This window comes from Papio anubis, chromosome 3 (genome assembly GCF_008728515.1).
Source record: "Papio anubis isolate 15944 chromosome 3, Panubis1.0, whole genome shotgun sequence".
In the NCBI taxonomy this organism is placed as follows: domain Eukaryota; kingdom Metazoa; phylum Chordata; class Mammalia; order Primates; family Cercopithecidae; genus Papio; species Papio anubis.
The window spans coordinates 113406396-113423922 of record NC_044978.1 but is presented as its reverse complement, the minus strand read 5'-3'; the positions used below and the strand labels follow the sequence as shown (position 1 = coordinate 113423922).

The 17527-nt window shown below is 35.1% G+C and overlaps 1 pseudogene across 1 annotated transcript; it reads left to right on the top strand.

Annotated features, from left to right (window-relative positions):
• The first annotated feature begins 12120 nt into the window (after positions 1-12120).
• On the top strand, positions 12121-14883 carry LOC116274183 (annotated as a pseudogene). Its single transcript, XR_004182776.1, has one exon. The product of XR_004182776.1 is annotated as a 14-3-3 protein zeta/delta pseudogene (transcript).
• The last annotated feature ends 2644 nt before the right edge of the window (positions 14884-17527 follow it).

Genomic DNA, 17527 nt, shown 5'->3' with positions numbered 1-17527 from the left:
CAATGAGACTTCAACACCCACTGTCAACATTAGAAAGATCAACAGACAGAAAGTTAACAAAGGATATCCAGAATTGAACTCATCTCTGCAGCAAGCAGACCCTAATAAACATCTACAGAACTCTCCACCACAAATCAACAGAATACATTCTTCTCAGCACCACATCACACTTATTCCAAAATTGACCACATAATTGGAGTAAAAGCACTCCTCCCAGCAAATGTACAGAACAGAAGTATAACAAACTGTCTCTCAGACCACAGTGCAATCAAGCCTAGAACTCAGGACTAAGAAACTCAGTCAAAACCGCTCAACTACATGGAAACTGAATAACCTGCTCCTGAATTATTTTAGATTTACACAACAAAATGAAGGCAGAAATAAAAAGTTTTTCTTTGGAAACCAATGAGAACAGATACAACATACAGAATCTCTGGGACACATTTAAACAGTGTGTGGGGAAATTTATAGCACTAAATGCCCACAAGAGAGAAGCAGGAAGATCTAGAATTGACACTCTAACATCACAATTAAAGAACTAGAGAAGCAAGAACAAACACATTCAAAGCTAGCAGAGGCAAGAAATAACTAAAGATCAGAGCAGAACTGAAGGGAGATAGAGGCACAAAAAACCCTCAAGAAAATCAATGAGTCCAGGAGTTGGTTTTGAAAAGATCGCTAAAATTGACAACAGACCACTAGCAAGACTAATAAAGAGAAGAAAAGAAGAATCAAATAGGCCTTAATAAAATGATAAAGGGGATATGGCCGCCTACCCACAGAAATACAAACTACCATCAGAGAATACTACTTAAACACCTCATAAAATAAACTAGAAAATCTAGAAGAAATGGATAATTTCCTGGACACTTAAAACTCTACAAGACTAAACCAGGAAGAAGCTGAATCCCTGAATAGACCAATTAGCAGGCTCTGAAATTGAGGCCAATAGTGTAGCCTACCAACCAAAAAGTTCAGGACAGATGGATTCACAGCTGGTCTACCAGAGGTACAAGGAGGAGCTGGTACCATTCCTTCTGAAACTATTGCAATAAAAGAAAAGAGGGGAATCCTCCTAACTCACTATGAGGCCAATATCATCCTGATACAAAACCACAGCAGAGACACAACAAAAAGAGAATTGTAGATAATATCCTGATGAACATCGATGCAAAAATCTCAATAAAATACTGGCAAACCGGATCAGCAGCACATCAAAACGCTTATCCACCATGATCAAGTGGGCTTCATCCCTGGGATGCAAAGGCTGGTTCAACATACATAAAATCAATAAACATAATCCAGCATAAACAGAACCAAAGGCAAAAATACATGATTATCTCAACAGATGCAGAAAAAGGCCTTTGACAAAATTCAACAGCCCTTCATGCTTTAAAAACTCTCAATAAATTTGGTGATGATGGAACTTGTATCTCAAAATCATAAGAGCTATTTATGACAAACCCACAGTCAATATCATACTAGGAATGGGCAAAAACTGGAAAAATTCCCTTTGAAAACTGGCACAAGACAGGGATGCCCCTCTCTCCACTCCTATTCATCATAGTAGTGGAAGTTCTGGCTAGGGCAATCAGGCAAGAGAAAAGAAATCAAGAGGGTATTCAGTTAGGAAAGAAGAAGTCAAGTACATTTGCAGATGACATGATTGTATATTTAGAAAACTCCATTGTCTCAGCCCAAAATCTCCTTAGAAGTAAGAAACTTCAGCAAAGTCAGGATACAAAATTAATGTGCAAAAATCACAAGCATTGTATACACCAGTAACTGTGAACAAACAGAAAGCAAATCATGAATGAACTTCCATTTCTGAATTGCTTCAAAGGGAATAAAATACCTAGGAATCCAACACAATGGATGTAAATGGCCTCTTCAAGGAGAACTGCAAACCACTGCTCAATTGAAATAAAGGGATATAAACAAATGGAAGAACATACCATGGTCATGGATAGGAAGAATCCAGTATCGTGAAAATGGCCTGTGCCCAAGGTAATTTATAGATTCAATGCCATCCCCATCAAGCTACCAATGAGTTTCTTCACAGAATTGGAAAAAGAAACTGCTTTAAAAGTTCATGTGGAACCAAAAAGAGCCCACATCTCAAGACAATCCTAAGTCAAAAGGAAAAAACAAAGCTGGAGGCATCACGCTACCTGACTTCAAACTATACTACAAGGCTACAGTAGCAAAACAGCATGGTACTGGTACCAAAACAGAGATATAGACCAATGGAACTAGAACAGAGTCCTCAGAAATAATACCACACATGCAGCCATCTGATCTTTGACAAACCTGAGAAAAACAAGAAATGGGGGAAAAGAAAAAGGATTCCCTATTTAATAGTAGTTAGCACAGGAAAATTGGCTAGCCATAGGTAAGCTGAAACTAAAGTTCTTTCCTTATTCTTTATATGAAAATTAATTCTAAAGATGGAGTAGAGACTTAAATGGTAGACCTAATACCATAAAAACTCTATTAGAAACCTAGGTGAGTACCATTCAGGACATAGGCATGGGCAAAAGGACTTCATAAAACACAAAAATCAATGGCAACAAAGCCAAAATTGACAAATGGGATCTAATTAAACTAAAAGAGCTTCTGCACAGCAAAAGAAATTTACCATCAGAGTGAATAGGCAACCTACAGAATGGGAGAACATTTTGCAATCTACTCATCAGACAAAGGTCTAATATCCAGAACCTACAAGAACTCAAACAAATTTACAAGAAAAACAAACAACTTATCAAAAGTGGGCAAAGGATATGAACAAACATTTCTCAAAGAGACATTCATACAGCTTACAGACACACGAAAAATGCTCATCATCATGGCCATCAAGAAATGAAATCAAAACCACAGTGAGATACCATCTCACACCACTTAGAATAGCAATCATTAAAAGTCAGGAAACAACAAGGTGCTGGAGGGATCGCGGAGAAATAGGAACTGCATACACTGTTGGTAAGGTTAGCAAACTAGTTCAACCATTATGGAAAATAGTATGGCGGTTCCTCAAGGATCTAGAACTAGAAGTACCATATGACCCAACCATCCATTACTGTGTATATATTCAAGGATTATAAATCATGCTGCTATAAAGACACATGCACATGTATGTTCATTCGCGGCACTATTCACAATAGCAAAGACTTGGAATCAACCCAAATGTCCATCAGTGACAGACTGGATTAAGAAAATGTGGCACATATACACCATGGAATACTATGCAGCCATAAAAAAGGTTTGAGTTTGTGTCCTTCATAGGGACATGGATGCAGCTGGGGGAAACCATCATTCTCAGCAAACTATCGCAAGAACAGAAAATGACCGCATGTTCTCACTCATAGGTGGGAACGAACAATGAATCACTTGGACTCAGGAAGGGAACATCACACACACCGGGGTCTATCACGAAGAGGTGAAGGGAGAGGGTGCATTGGGAGTTATACCTGATGTAAATGACGAGTTGATGGGTGATGGCAGGTTGATGGGTGCAACATACCAACATGACACAAGTATACATTATGTAACAAAAACCTGCGTTATGCACATGTACACAGAACTTAAAAGTATAATAAAAATAAATAAATAAATAAATAAATAAAAGCACCTCCCACATTCAAAAAAAAAAAAAAAGAGACAGTCTTACGTCATTTTGCCACACAGGCTTGAATGACTTTCTAAAATTGCAGAAAACATATTAATCTAAAATTTGTGCAATTTTTGTAAATTTGTAATTTTGTAAATTTGAAATTTGTGTAAATTTCTGCAAACTAAAATTGCAGAAATAATATTATATTCTTGCTGTTTATAATATTGTGGTCATACCAAAGAGAAAGAGTATTTCTCCCTAAAGAAAATTACAAGTAAAAAATTTATGTTTTACTTTTACTCATAAAAGGTGTTGTAGAATACAAAACGTTTTTCAAACTGGTTTTGTCTTTGATTGGCTTTTATAATCCACACTTCACAAAAAGAAATGCGTTTAACTTTTAAGAATAACTTAGTCAAAAAGTATAATGTTACCTTGCCTTGCACAACTTTTAACTATTGCAAATGATGTTTTGTCCTTCCGCTTTGTCCAGTATTTTCCAAATGGTAAAAAGTTTAAATATTTAAGCTTACACTGAGAAACCTTGCCACATTTCAGCAGTTTTGTTTTGCTTTTGGTGGAGAGCACCTGATCTCGACTTTACAGACAATGTATTTACTCTAAATTACACTTTTATAGACTCAAGGGAAAGTGTTGCTTGTGAAGGCACTCAGGAGCCATAAAATGTGGTCAATCACAATAAATAACATAAGCTAAACAAAGTATTCACACTTTCATTTTTTAATAAGGAATTTAAGATCCGTAGTAAAAGTTTAATGCTTGGAAGAGACACAAATTCAAGAGGATAAAAATATTAATTAGAAAATGCACAACATGCCTCAAGTATATCAACACTGGACTCCACAAAGAAGACATAACCATGAAAACAACACTCCCTTTATTTTGGGCTTCCAAAATCAAAAGTAAGATTAGAACTAATATATTTAATGTATCACAGATATTTAGTACACTCCATACACTAACATTTTCTTTAAAAAAAACAAAAAAACAAAAAACGCTTACATTGTACAATGTTTCTGTGTTCTACATTATTTTTTCCCACAGTTGAAAATTTTAGCCTCAATTTGAAGCATGAGCTGCATGATAGGCTATAAGTTGTCAATCGTTCTGTTTCTTTGGAAAAGTACAGTTGTGACATTTACTCATTTTCTCAGATAGCTAAAAGGGAAAATAAGGAAAAATATACACTGGATCTGCAGTTACGTTTTTGATAATGCCAAGGATCAAAAACAGACAAAACAACATTTGTTGAAAATGAAAAGGTATTGCACTGGTCTTAATAGGGATGTTGCCATCTCTGGGTAAGGATGCTGACTGAGCCTGTTCTGTTTCTTCACCTCTATGTGTTTTCTCTTCTACGACAGACCTCCAGGAGACAAGATCCATGCAGTCAGCCACACAAGGTCCATTTGACCTTCTCATTCTTCTCTAGTCTTTTCTCTGTGACTTTTGACAAAAATGCTCAGTTCACAATATTAGCTGCCTGCTTCTGATGGGTAGGAGGTATATAATCAAAATACTCCCACCAAAGCACTGAATGGTCTAGACTTGATACTTAAAATTTAGTTTTCATCATTTCTCAACAAGGATACCTTGAGGTAATAGAAGATATTTTGGTAAGTGAAAATAATTCCTGCTTGGAACACAGCTTACTGAACTTAAGATTTCATTTCTTTGAGTATTAGCCAGTTCTCAATAAATTGATGTATTTTCTGAAGAATGATTCTAAAGAGGTTAGTGATATCCTGTTTGGGAATAGATTTAGAAAACTGAAGGTACTCTCCAGCTCTACAATTCTGTATTAGGAATAATAGGGAAATGAGAAAGTGCCTCTATATTGCAATCTAGTGGGTCTCTGGGGGATGACTATCTACCTGCATAGTAGTTGAGGAAAAAGACAAGCTCCCAAACACACAAAAATCAACATGAAATAACATCAAATTCAGCCTGATCAATATATTGGGAACCCATATCTACAGAAAATTAGCCAGGACGAGAGGCACACGCCTGTATTCCCAACTACTTGGAAGGTAGAGGCAGGAGGATCGCTTGAGCCCAAGAGGCCAAGGCTGCAGTGAGGTGTGGTCATGCCACTGCACTCCAGTCTGGGAGACAGAGCGAGACCCTGTCTCAACAAAATGAAACAAAAACATCGACTGCATTCCATATTCACGTTCTGTAACAGTGACATGTCTACTGAATTACTTTTATTTCTTTTAGGAATGTCTGTATCTGTGGATTGTCACTATTTACAAACAAACAAACAAACAAACAAACAACCAAAAATGTGAGCTTGACAGAGAGAATAAAATCATACTTTATTTTTTTTTTTTGTAAAGGAAATGGGATTAGTTTTACAATGAAAAACTATGTAAGTTTTTAATTGGTAGTATGAAGCCCTACATTTCCTTGTGCCTTTTAAGGTAAGTTTATATAAATATAAAATCAAAAAACTGTGTGTTTTATAGGTGAAATGATAAAATGCAAAGATAAAATGATCAATAATCTTACAAATATGGGGGAAAGTCTGCTGTTACCAGATCAGACAGAAGCCTGTGGCCATCACTCATACAGGACACTGTAGGAAGTCATACGACCATGAATTAATGAATTTCAGATTTATTTAAGCGATAAGATATACATTTTCCATATATCCATTTTTATCCTATAAAAACTCAGCAGACGCCTTCCTAATATCTTGATAAACAAAGACATAGATCGATGAGGCACACATATATTTCTAACACAGTTGTGTAGCACTGAGGAAATTGCATGTCCTTGTACAGATCAGTTTCCTTAAAAAAACAAAACAAAACAAAAAAAAAAAAAAAAAAAAAAAAACCCTGTACTTGGAGGTTTTTAATAATTATACATTTCTTTATTAAGTCCTCACAAGTCCGTTTTAAATACATAAAACCCGATTAATGTTTGGAGATACATGTAATTAGTCTTTACTTTCTAAAATTTATTTTCCTCCATTTAAAAACTCAGCCAAAACTAAGGGTGAACACAAATCTTAATTTCCACAATTTCTGAAAACATTCTAGCTGCTATTAGCAAATATTTCTTTCTTTCTTTTTTTTTTTTTTTTTGAGACGGAGTCTCGCTCTGTCGCCCAGGCTGGAGTGCAGTGGCCGGATCTCAGCTCACTGCAAGCTCCGCCTCCTGGGTTTAAGCCATTCTCCTGCCTCAGCCTCCCGAGTAGCTGGGACTACAGGCGCCCGCCACCTCACCCGGCTAGTTTTTTTTTTTTTTTTTTTTTTGTATTTTTTAGTAGAGACGGGGTTTCACCGTGTTAGCCAGGATGGTCTCGATCTCCTGACCTCGTGATCCGCCCGTCTCGGCCTCCCAAAGTGCTGGGATTACAGGCTTGAGCCACCGCGCCCGGCCGCAAATATTTCTATAAACAATATTCTTCAGTTCTTAACATAACCAAAAGCAGTAGTGGGTACCAGAAATTCAGACATTCTCTCAAAAGCGTCACATTCACTTGGAAAGCCAAGGTTCAGGAACCAGTTTGCTAAATAGTAGAAACTAAAATGCGTGCTCCTGGGAAACCTGTTTCCATGGATATGTTAAGATTACTTGATTCTGGGGCTAAAATAGTTGTTTACATGTATGTCTTTAGAGAGAAAATAAATGCATATTCAATTTTATAGTGCGTTATTTTAATGGCTAGATGATGTTAGAGACAGTCTCCTCTCATTTTGCCTTTCATATATATGTGTATGTATGTGTGTATATATATACTATATAACACAAATTATTGATACAAATTATATTATGTACATGTTAGTGTAATTATTTCAGTAATGCACAGATACTTTCTAAAGCATTGGCTGTATTATTCCAACGTATTTTGGAAAATTACACAGTCTATCCACATGACAATAGTCTCATTATGTTGTCTGTTATTTTACTCATTCAGGGAGACCCACTGCGTTGTCTAAGACAATGGGGAAACAGAAATATGGCTAATTAGAACTGAATAGTATTTAGTGTTTTCTCTCTCACACTCACCAAGCTTTGATTTTGTTAAAGGATCCCAGTGAAAACCTGCTAACCTCTTGTCTAAAATAACTATCATTATCATTATAGAATAAAGTGAGATGCCTGTGAGACATTAATAATAGGGTCACTGAAACTAAGGAATTCATTACTCAACACATAAGACAGTATAAATCATTTCCTCAAAAACTATTTATAAAGTGATTATTAAAATACACCAGAGGTAAGTGCTGGATTTGCAGAGAAACAAATTTAGGCACCTTTTCTACTCCCACAGACTTTAAATTCTATTTGGAATTGTAGAATGAAAAGCATGTCATAAAATGTGTATAAAATGTTTTAGAAAGGAAGGACCACAATGCTTACAGGACATTCAGTAGGAATAGTAAGTACACCAGCAACACTGATCATAAAAGTGAGACCTGAATGATTTGCAGAAACAGGTCAAGTGAGAGGAAGACACAAAATGAAAGCAGGTAGAATAGTAATGATAGTTCAGTTCTGAAGACTCCAAGTTTAGTTTAGCAGGAAGAGGTTGAATAAAGAGGCAGATTTCCTTAGAGAGATAGTTTGGAATCAGATAACAGAAATACATTTGAAACATGTAATGAAGGCATTGGGGAGCCAGAGGAAAAAAAAAAAAAGAAAATTGAGCTGGGGAAAGATATGATCAGACTTCACTTAAAAAAAGCCTTAAGATACAGTGCCTGGTTTTGACTGCAGAGGGCTAAGACTATGCGAAGTAGCATTTAGGAGATGGATATAAGAGTTCAGGCAACAGTTGATAAAATTATTCAAGAATATTCTTATCCGAGATGACTATGACTACTCTAATAATAGTAGTACAAATCTTATATTGCATTGTGTGGGAAAAGCAGTTAATAGAGACAAAACTGTTAAAATATATTTGATACCTAGTCAGTGATTCAAATTAATGTTGACTAGTAACATTATTGCTATTTCTTGTTGTTACTAACACTATTAATTTCCTAATATATGCCAGACACTTCAGATCAGGGTCAAGCAGAAGGAAGCCAGGTATGGAGAGAGGTTCAGATACCCCATAAAATACAGTAATAACTAACTTTCGAATATGTACAACTTTGATCTAAATATTGTATTAAATATTTATGAGATATTCTTTAGTTTTATATCCTATATAGCTTTCCTGTAATCACCTTTACTAATTTTTTTTGCTGCAAACCTGAAGTTACATTTATTGCTTATATAGCAAATAAATGTTAAAAATGTGTTCATTATACTCTAGTTTATGAAGATTGTTTGGTAACTCCAAAATCAGTACTTCATTTTGGTATTAGGCATATACCAAATGGCTTAGCTATAGATGACCATAATGATCACTGCTGTCTACACTTTGTAGTTTGTCACTGAAAAGTTAACAGTAAGTTGAACAAAATTTAGCATCATCACAATTTTGGAAAATTTTCAAATGCCTTATTATTTATGAACTATCAGTCAGTCCAATAGTTAAAGAATTTACAATGCTAGCAAATATGATAATATTCTGAATATATGTGAAAATGTCACTGTAATTTTTTTTTTTTTTTTTGATATGGAGTCTCGCTCTGTCGCCGAGGCTGGAGTACAGTGGCGCGATCTTGGCTCTCTGCAAACTCTGCCTCCCGGGTTCTCCCGAGTAGCTGGGACTACAGGTGTCCGCCACCCCGCCCGGTTAATTTTTTGTATTTTTGGTAGAGACGGGGTTTCACCATGTTAGTCAGGATGGTCTCTATCTGCTGACCTTGTGATCCACCCGCCTCGGCCTCCCAAAGTGCTGGGATTACAGGCGTGAGCCACCGTGACCGGCTGTCGCTTTATTTTTTTTATGGAAGAAATGCTTAGTAATTTGTAATTAGAAACAAGTTATATGTAATTTCTAAGCAGAACTAACTTAGTTCTCATACATAAATGATTGCATATATTTGATTTTTTGTAAACCATCAGCTGTCAGACTTAACTTACGGCACAAGTGAATAAAAGTAAATTCTCTCCAATTTAATTGATTTAAAAATAAAAAGCTTAATACTAAATTCTGCAGATGAAAGTGAGTATGGTAAATACACTAATAAAAAAGGTATAGATGATTAATAATTTATTATTATTATTTACATTAGAATTGTGACTGCTTAACAATTACTTAAATGTTTGAATTTATCACTTATTATCTAATTTGTCTAAGTCACTATGTATGAAACATCATGATTGCGTTTAATCTAATTTAATGTAAAAATAAATAAAAAATAAGTTGGTGCAAATGTAATTGAGGTTTTTGACATTACTTTTTTAAAACCTGCAATTACTTTTACGCCAACTAAATATTTATTTATTTATTTATTTATTTATTTATTTATTTATTTATTTTCACCTCAGGTTTCCATAGTTTGGTTACTTAACCTGTCCTGTCCTCATATCCTTACCAGCTTTATGGAAGGTATTTAACTAGGTGATCTCTTTGTCATTTTAGAATTCTTACAAATATGCTATAATTTGGATTTGACTCATATGACAAAGTACTTTTTTTTTTAACTTTCACTTTAAGTTCAGGGGTACAAGTGACAGTTTGTTCCATAGGTAAACCTGTGGCATAGGGGTTTGTTGTACAGATTATTTCATCACCCAGGTATTAAGCCTAGTACCCACTAGTTGTTTTTCCTGATCCTCTCCCTCCTCACAACTTCTACCCTCCGAAAAACCCCAGTGTGTGTCGTGGCCCTCTATGTGTCCGCGTATTATCATTGTTACAGTCCCTTATCTGTATAGTTCTATGGAAATTTGGTGACAGGAAATCAGATACATTAGTACCAATACTCAGCTGTATAAGTGAGTATCAGCCAAACAGGTTGAAAATGATCCAACAGAAAACTAACTCTTTCACCATTTATTATTTAAAAACTCAAAATCTAATTTCATTACATTACTATCCCAGTTCTGGGGAAAAATACAATAAACTACAACAGTTTGCATTTTATTATAAACAGTCATATCATTTATGGCCAGAAACTAACTACCTTTGTTTCTAGTGTAGTTACATTGCACAGATAACTTTCCAATAATTTTCTGGTTTGTCTGTCTCTTAATTTGAATGTTACACCTACACTTTCTCCTAATGTATAGATATTTCAAATACAACTAAAAAATAACAGCCCTTGTTTTATTATCAGTGACTGTATTTTCTATGGGAATAAATCCCTAGTCTTTATTATGAAGTGGTAATGCATTTTGTGATGAAGTGTGGCCTGTCCTTCCTCTATTCGAGCACCACCACCACCCCACTCCCTGCTGCCCTGGACACCACACCCTATCACACTCAGTGACTCCACTATTTCTCTAAAAGAACATGTTCTTCCATGCATCCTGCTTTTGAGGTCTGGAGTAGGGGTTTGTAGTTTTTTTTATTCATGGTGTGCTCTATTTGTCCACTTGACAATCTTGTATTCATTCTTCAAGCCTCAAGTCACATACCACTTGTGGAGCCTTCACTTATCACCCCAGAGGTGTTTCTTCCTCTGAGATTGAAGCTATTTTAATGCAGTTTTTCTGCAATAGTAATTTGTTATCTAGAGAACACTGCCCGTCTCATTGCCTCATATTGTGCATTGCTCATTTCATTTCTAAGACTTATAAAAAATAATTATTCAAAAATTAATTGAATCTTAGGTCATCCAAAAACCAAAGCTTTCATAACTCGTGGTGGAGCCAACAGCACCTATGAGAGGATCTACCGTGGGATCACTATGTGGAGGGGGCTTCCTTTGTTTGTAGATCAATCTGATAACATTGTTCACATGAAGGCTAGGGGAGAAGCTGTTAAACTGGACACAAAAACGATGTCAACTACAGATTTACTCAATGCATTAAAAGCAGTCATTAATGATCCTTTGTGAATGTACAAGTTTTTTTTTTTTTTTAACTACATAGCATGTATTGATGAGTTCTTACATGAAGACCAAAGGAGCAGCAGTGACTCTGAACATGAACACAATGCTGAGTACATATATGTATTTTTTAATGCTTGAAGACAATCGTTAACAAACCATTGTGAGTATCACAATCTGGTTTTTTTGTGTGTGTATGTGTGTGGTTTTAATGGAAATATTTGACAGAGGTTTTAGGATAATGCATATGTTTTGAAATAGTTGAAAAGTGAAGTAAGAGAAATTGCTGATGATGGTAATAGAAGGATTATGAGGAAGATTGAGAACAAACCTGAAGCAGGGAACCATGAATTTCATGATAGTACTGACTAATTTATGCGGGTCTTTCAGTAAGACAGCTCCTCAAATGTTATATTTTAAATAAATTTTATTTTATATATTGAAGGTATACAAAGTGATGTTATGGGATATAAATACAGAGTAAAAATTTTATCACAGTGAAGCAAATAAACATGTCTAGCATCTCACATTAGTTGCACATTTTCCCTTATTTTTAAAACTCTTTAGAAATAATTCATTTTCGGCTACCGTCCCCGTTCATCACCCAGTCTGTGGTCCACTCCCACCACCAGCTGGAACCCTGGGGACTACGACGTCCCTCAAACCTTGCTTCTAGGAGACAAAAAGAACATCCAGTCATGGATAAAAATGAGCTGGTTCAGAAGGCCAAACTGGCCGAGCAGGCTGAGCGATATGATGACATGGCAGCCTGCATGAAGTCTGTAACTGAGCAAGGAGCTGGATTATCCAATGAGGAGAAGAATCTTCTCTCAGTTGCTTATAAAAATGTTGTAGGAACCTGTAGGTCATCTTGGAGGGTCGTCTCAAGTATTGAACTAAAGACGGAAGGTGCTGAGAAAAAACAGTAGATGGCTAGAGAATACAGAGAGAAAATTGAGACGGAGCTAAGAGATATCTGCAATGATGTACTGTCTCTTTTGGAAAAGTTCTTGATTCCCAATGCTTCATAAGCAGAGAGCAAAGTATTCTATTTGAAAATGAAAGGAGATTACTATCATTACTTGGCTGAGGTTGCCACTGGTGATGACAAGAAAGGGATTGTGGATCAGTCACAACAAGCATACCAAGAAGCTTTTGAAATCAGCAAAAAGGAAATGCAACCAACACATCCTATCAGACTGGGTCTGGCCCTTAACTTCTCTGTGTTCTATTATGAGATTCTGAACTCCCCAGAGAAAGCCTGCTCTCTTGCAAAGTCAGCTTTTGATGAATCCATTGCTGAACTTGATACATTAAGTGAAGGGTCATACAAAGACAGCACGGTAATAACGCAATTACTGAGAGACAACTTGACATTGTGGACGTCGGATACCCAAGGAGGCGAAGTTAAAGCAGGAGAAGGAGGGGAAAATTAACCGGACTTCCAACTTTTGTCTGCCTCATTCTAAAATTTACACAGTAGACCATTTGTCATCCATGCTGTCCCACAAATAGTTTTTTGTTTATGATTTATGACAGGTTTATGTTACTTCCATTTGAATTTCTGTATTTCTCATGTAGTTTTTATGTTTAATATTAGGGGAGTAGAGCCAGTTAACATTTAGGGAATTATCTGTTTTCATCTTGAGGTGGCCAATATGGGGCTGTGGAATTTTTATACAAGCTCTAAATGTTTGGCATACTACTTTTGGTACATTGTGGCTTCACAAGGGCCAGTGTAAAACCGCTTCCATGTCTAAGCAAAGAAAACTGCCTATATATTGGTTTGTCCTGGTGGGGAATAAAAGGGATCATTAGTTCCAGTCACAGGTGTAGTAATTGTGGGTACTTTAAGGTCTGGAGCACTTAGAAGGCTGTGGTAGAAACATACCCCATGGACACCATAGGTTAAACCATGTGTATCTGTGGAACACTCAATCTCAATATGCACATCTTTGACTACAGCTGCAGAAGTGTTCCTTTAGACAAAGTTGTGACCCATTTTACTCTGGATAAGGTCAGAAATGGTTCACATTCCATTATTTGTAAAGTTACCTGCTGTTAGCTTTCATTATTTTTGCTACACTCATTTTATTTGTATTTAAATGTTTTAGGCAACCTAAGAACAAATGTAAAAGTAAAGATGCAGTAAAAATGAATTGCTTGGTATTGATTACTTCATGTATATCAAGCACAGCAGTAAAAAAAAAACCTATGTATTTAACTTTTTTTAAGGTTTTTTGCTTTTGTGATTTTTTTTTTTTTTTTTGATACTTACCTAACATGCATGTGCTGTAAAAATAGTTAACAGGGAAATAACTTGAGATGATGGCTAGCTTTGCTTAATGTCTTATGAAATTTTCATGAATAATCCAAGCATAATTGTTAAGAACACGTGCATTAAATTCATGTAAGTGGAATAAAAGTTTTATGAATGGACTTTTCAACTACTTTCTCTACAGCTTTTCATGTAAATTAGTCTTTTGGTTCTGAAACTTCTCTAAAGGAAATTGTACATTTTTTTGAAATTTATTCCTTATTCCCTCTTGGCAGCTAATGGGCTTTTACCAAGTTTAAACACAAAATTTATCATAACAACAAAACTACTAATATAACTACTGTTTCCATGTCCCATGATCCCCTCTCTTCCTCTCCACCCTGAAAAAAAATGAGTTCCTATTTTTCTGGGAGTGGGGGAGATTGATTGCAAAACAATGTAATATGTTCCATTTAAAATTTTGGTATATGGCATTTTCTAACTTAGGAATCTACATTGTTCTTGGCCCATCATCACACTGGGTAGCATTAACTGTAAGTTTTGTGCTTCCAAGTCACTTTTTGGTTTTTAAGAATTTCTTGATACTCTTACAGCCTGCCTTCGATTTTGATCCTTTATTCTATTTGTCAGGTGCACAAGATTACTTTCCTTTTTTAGATCTTTCTGGCTCCACTCAATGTCTGAGGCACCCTGCTTCCTTTGCTTGCACCCCACAGACTATTTCCCTCATCCTATTTATCGTAGTAAATCTGTCCTTAGTTGATGAGATTGTGTTTATCTCCCTTTAAAACCCTACCTATCCTGAATGGTCTGTCGTTGTCTGCCTTTAAAATCCTTCCTCTTTCTTCTTCCTCTCTTCTCTAAATAATGATGGGGCTAAGTTATACCCAAAGCTCACTTTAACAAAATATTTCCTCAGTACTGTGCAGAAAACACAAAACAAAAATGCCATTTTAAAAGAAGTGTATTTTTTCTTTTAGAATGTAAGCTCCTCAAGAGCACGGACAATGTTTTCTGTATGTTCTATTGTGCCTAGTACACTGTAAATGCTCAATAAATATTGATGATGGAAAAAAATAATTCATTTTCATTAAATCAGAATGACATAATGAAACTCTAATTGCCATTATATTTAATGTCTTCCAAATTTTTCATGCTAACATTTTGTTCCTATCACTGATAAATTTTAAACTACCAGAGCTTTCAAATTTGACTTTTAAAAATTATTATAAAAAGAAGATACTAGTTTACATGTAGCTATATTCTTTGTTTTATAGCTGTGGTTCCTTTTTTTTGAAAAAAAATATAAAATAAAAAAATAATTGACTTGAAAGAAATAAGTTGCCAAAATGTCTCCAACCAGAAATATGAGGCTTCTATATAGCAGTTTTTGGTTTTGACATGGTAAGCCAAATACTGACATGCATTCTTATTCTTTGTCTATTAGTCTATAATTATTTCAACAGCAAAAACAAATGGAAGTACAATGCCTCAAATTAAAATATTGAGCACCACTTAGATTCTAAAAACCACAATACAAAAAAGAGAGTAATAATTGCAAATGTTTACTGAGAACCTCTTTATCATGAGAATAATTTCACCAGGTATTCTAAGATTCAAACTAAATACAACCAGCTTCATGCTTTTAAACATTAATCCACTGATATAATGCCAATACTAACTCCTGATCAATACTAACTTCTTATCAGCTTTGCCTGGAAGTGGACCTGAACCTTGTCATAGATTTGTTTCCTATCTCTAGGCTTTGATACTATTTTGAACCTTGTATACCACATCCATTACTATGATACTATTTTGAACCTTGTATACCACATCCATTACTATTTTGAACCTTGTATACAACATCCATTAATAATTGTTATAGCAGATAATTAAACTTTGTATTCTCAAATAATACATACGTGTATATATATATGTATATATGTATATATATATGTGTGTGTATATATATGTGTGTGTGTGTGTGTATGTATATTTCTTTTTGGCTTTAACTTCTTCCACTCTCTAGGCTAGAAATACTTGTTCTCTCTTAAGTTCTCTCTTTACATCTTGAAAACTTATGCATCCAACAAATTCTAGTCCATAAACCAAAATCTCTATAATCACTTTGAAATAAAATATTTTAGTTTTCATCCATGTTATGTGACACTCATTTTAAACTTCTGCAAAAATATTTTCACATATTTATCGTTTCTAGTTTATTCTATAAGTTGTTGTCTATTTGATTTTATTTTAGCTGTAGAGAGAATGTTACATGGTTATGGATCATTCATTATGTTCAGCCTATGAAGTCCTAAGAAGTCTTCTGGATTGAGTTTGTCACACACCAAAAAGCAACCAAGTACCTGTGCCAGCTGCCCACAACCTCACCTGGTTCCAGTACTACTCTGCATGTGCTGGCCTGCATGGAAATTCTTACTCTATTTGTCATAAAATATTGCTTTTTTAGTTATCAAAAGTTTGTTAAGTACATAAAGAAGGAAAAGAGATATTAGCACTCTTGAGATCTAAGGCTGGTAGGCATGACACCGGAGATCATTCCATTTAATTCCATATCTATGCATTAAGTTGTGGCAAGATTCTCCTCTACATTTCATAAAACCTGTAATTCCTGATTTATTTAAATATTTTACTCTTGGTTACACATTAAGTAATGTGTAATTATAATTTTAGAAAAGCTCAAATAATTGAATTTTTATGCTTACAAGTGTATATTTTTAAAGTAAAAAAAAAAAACACAAGATTCACTGGAATTTTAATCTGTTGATTTGAAATCAGAAAGACTAGGCATTTTAACTGTGCATTTTAACAACATCTTCTGTATAAACAAAATACAATCAAACAGAACATATGTGTTTCTGTCAAAGAAAATCAAAGCAAGGCCCTTGTTAAAGATTGCAAAGCAGATGTTATTTTGACTACTGAAGTAGGGGATAGAGACTACTGTATAAACTGAGCTCAACTCCAACTGAAACAAAGGTACTGAGGTTTATAAAGAGAAAACAGATATGAATAAAAAGGAAATATGAGGAAACGAAAATGAGGAAAACAAGAGACTAGTAGGACTATATGAAAACAGAATATTACATAAAAAGGAAGTGGAAAATAATTGCTAATTGTTCAGGAACATCAGCTAAACAGTGTATGTTTTGCAGTCTGGCAGGTTCATGCTATTTTCAGCAAAGTCTCAACATGAAGGCTGGGGTCACTTTTCGGGACAAATCCATCACCTAGTGCACATATAAGCTGAGCTAAACTTGGCCAAGTCTCTTAGCATGGTGTTTAGGCAAGTCTTTTGTGTTACACAGAAGTTTAAATTCACATTCTATATGAAATACACAATATTTCCTCATGAAAGTATTCTTTGTTTCAAAAATGCTAGATGGTCATAATTGGCTTCCTGTCTAAAACTATGCAACCTGGTAAGCTATTTGTTTAGAAACTCTGAAGATGTTTTCCTCATATGGCCTTAAACGTGCTTGAATTGCCATTTTTGCTTTAGTGGTGACCCTTTGTAATTGGATAGTAATACACAAAACAAAAGGAGAAGCTAGTTCCTTTTAGTTAGGAATGATAGATTGAGCCCAGAAAGTTTAGTCCAGTCCCTCTAGATTATAAGGTTACAAGATTTCTCTTCTGAACTAAGATGTCACACTTCTTAGTCTTACCTTGTCAAGTCAGATACTTCCAATT